The sequence below is a fragment of the Drosophila melanogaster genome, chromosome X, assembly GCF_000001215.4.
Source record: "Drosophila melanogaster chromosome X".
Taxonomy (NCBI): Eukaryota; Metazoa; Arthropoda; class Insecta; order Diptera; family Drosophilidae; genus Drosophila; species Drosophila melanogaster.
This window is the reverse complement of record NC_004354.4, coordinates 14,540,453-14,542,889: the sequence shown is the minus strand read 5'-3', so window position 1 is coordinate 14,542,889 and position 2,437 is coordinate 14,540,453. Positions and strand designations below refer to the sequence as shown.

Here is a 2,437-nt window from a genome sequence, read left to right as displayed (position 1 = left end):
CTGGCTATTCAGAGTGCTCCTCTTGATTGATGTCGGCTAGTAGGTATCCGGTTTTATAGACCGTTCAATCTCTGTGGAAGTTGAATTCGGGAGTCCTGTGCGTTGGTGGTCATTCGATTTCGAGTGCTTTGTGTTGTTGCCTTAATTGAAAGCAATTAATAATATCGATACTGGGCCACGTGGATACATCTATACATCTGCACATCCGAGTGCCGAGTCACCTACAAAACAATACATAAAAAAGGAGAAAGCTCACACAGATACTTACATCCGCGATGCTTATGTGTGTGCGTGGGTGGTTGGTTCCATTGACAAATGGCGTTTTTAATTAAAGGTAATAAATATGTTTGAGTCGTGGCGAAAGAAAGAAATAATGAAAAAAGTACCAGAAAGAAATCCAAAGCGATATACATGGCCCCACAGGCATAAATCATAGCAGCCAGCGACATGTATAAATATGTAGGTAGAATACTATATATCTGGCAGCACATCTGTGCGAAAAAAAAAACACATGTAGAGAAATCAATGTGGCATGGATATGGAAATGGAAATGGGAATGGGAGTGGGTATGGGATTGGGAATGGGGGCTCCAACGTTGACGGCAAACGAGTGCAAAACTTCAAACAATTTCCATTAAAAATGAAATTTCCTTTGCATAATTTAATAAACTTGTACCACACACACACACCGACAGTTTGAGAAGGCTAAAGATGCTTAATGCTTCAAAGGGTTAATTTGTGTGCTGTGCGGGGGGCGAAAATCTAATAAAATATGTGGAACAGATAAAAAGAGAAAATGAGACATCTAGCAGGTTGTCGATAATCTAACTCAACATTGAAAATACATTCGTTTAAATAATAAACATACATTATTATATTATAATTCACATTAGCCTCGTTAAGCAGATATAAGAAATTACACTCAAAGTCATCTTTGGAGGCAATCATTTGGCCACTGCGATCAAGTTTTTGGTAACGACTTCCGGATTTGATGCGCCCAATTGCAGGAACTGTACCGCCATCGTCCGCTGTTTTGAAGGACCCTCTGCCACGCCCCTATCCACCATTTCCCGGCTTACGCCCTTAAGTCTGCAAAATTCTGATGCACAGCGGAGTGGAAGCCACTTTGAGTGACGACAAGTGGGGACAAGTCAACAATGTCGAGATGCCAAGTGGGAGGGTTTCTCCTGCCACCTTTGTCATTGCCTTCCTTCTCATTTTGGTCGTTGTGGTGAAGGAATGGGGATCCCCGACAGACCGATGGAGTCATTGCACTTCGTTTCCGTTGCACGAAATGTTTCAATTTGCTGGCGCAGCGCGCAAATTAGAAACGAAATAAAACCGAGAATCCTTTTGCAGAATGCCCCGTGCCCTTATGAACTCTCATCCGAGTGTCAGAGTACCAGGCATAACGCGGTGCAAATGTCTCGTCTCGTTGCAAATGGATTCGGATGGCCTCTCCTCTGGAAGTACTCTTTTCGGACCGAAAACTTTGCCGGTCTCACGGGAACTGAAACGAGCTAAACAGTACTGAACTGAACAGGACAGTACAGATATTTCCATCCGGCCCCATAAGTCCAGCTCTCGTTGTCAGAACTCATTCGATGGCACTTTCCGAGTGCAACTTTCAAATGCGTTTAATATTTAAATGGCGCAACGAGAATGGCAATGGCCGAATTTGAGTTAGCCCTCTTCCTTTGCGTCGTCATCGGGTTTTCTGGAGGAGATGCCCGGCGGCCAGGACGGACGAGCTATCCAACAGAAGGCCCAGAGCCAGAGCCACCACCACACATGCAAATTTGCTTTGAAATTTCGCTTGAGGAGTGCACTGCGAAAGAACTGTAGTCAAAGCGTAACTAAAAGCTATAAAAATCTAAAAATCTTTCCAACAAAATATTGCTATCCATACTAATAATAGCAGGCAATAATGTTAAATTTCGTGGTTAGGAATAACGATGCGTATGAGTATGATTTATATGCGTTCTTTCAGTACCCGAAATTGTTTAACTTAAACGTGACAAATGCATATTTTAAAATTTAATATAAGTTCAATTTTATGAAAGTTCTACGATTTGGTTTAGTCTAGGTTGTTTAGGATGTTTAGAGTAACGGAAACATTACTCATACGCATCGTTGGACTGGCTAAGTTTTCATCTTATATTTTTGCTATAATTTCTTTAAATATATTCAAGATACGTTTTTTTTGATATATTACTATTTTTTCTTTAACTGCAGTCGGAGGCCACAAAGTTCGTACTTTGAAGCTGGGTTCAGCGCTGCACGGCGATGGCCGCAACCTGCTGCCTTCCGCCTTCCGCCTCCTGCATGCCAAGTTGAGCGGAGTGGCAGTTGCCGCCCCTTCACTTGTCGACGCCCCTGGAAAACCACTTTCCGCCCCCGCCCTCTTTGGCCGCATATCTAGTGTGGCATTCAGTTGG

General features: G+C 43.0%; 1 long non-coding RNA gene across 1 annotated transcript; it reads left to right on the top strand.

Annotated features, from left to right (window-relative positions):
• The first annotated feature begins 892 nt into the window (after positions 1–892).
• Positions 893–2,143, top strand: lncRNA:CR45521 (long non-coding RNA:CR45521). The gene has a single exon (NR_123905.1). It is a non-coding gene; the product is annotated as a long non-coding RNA:CR45521 (long non-coding RNA).
• Positions 2,144–2,437: the final 294 nt, after the last annotated feature.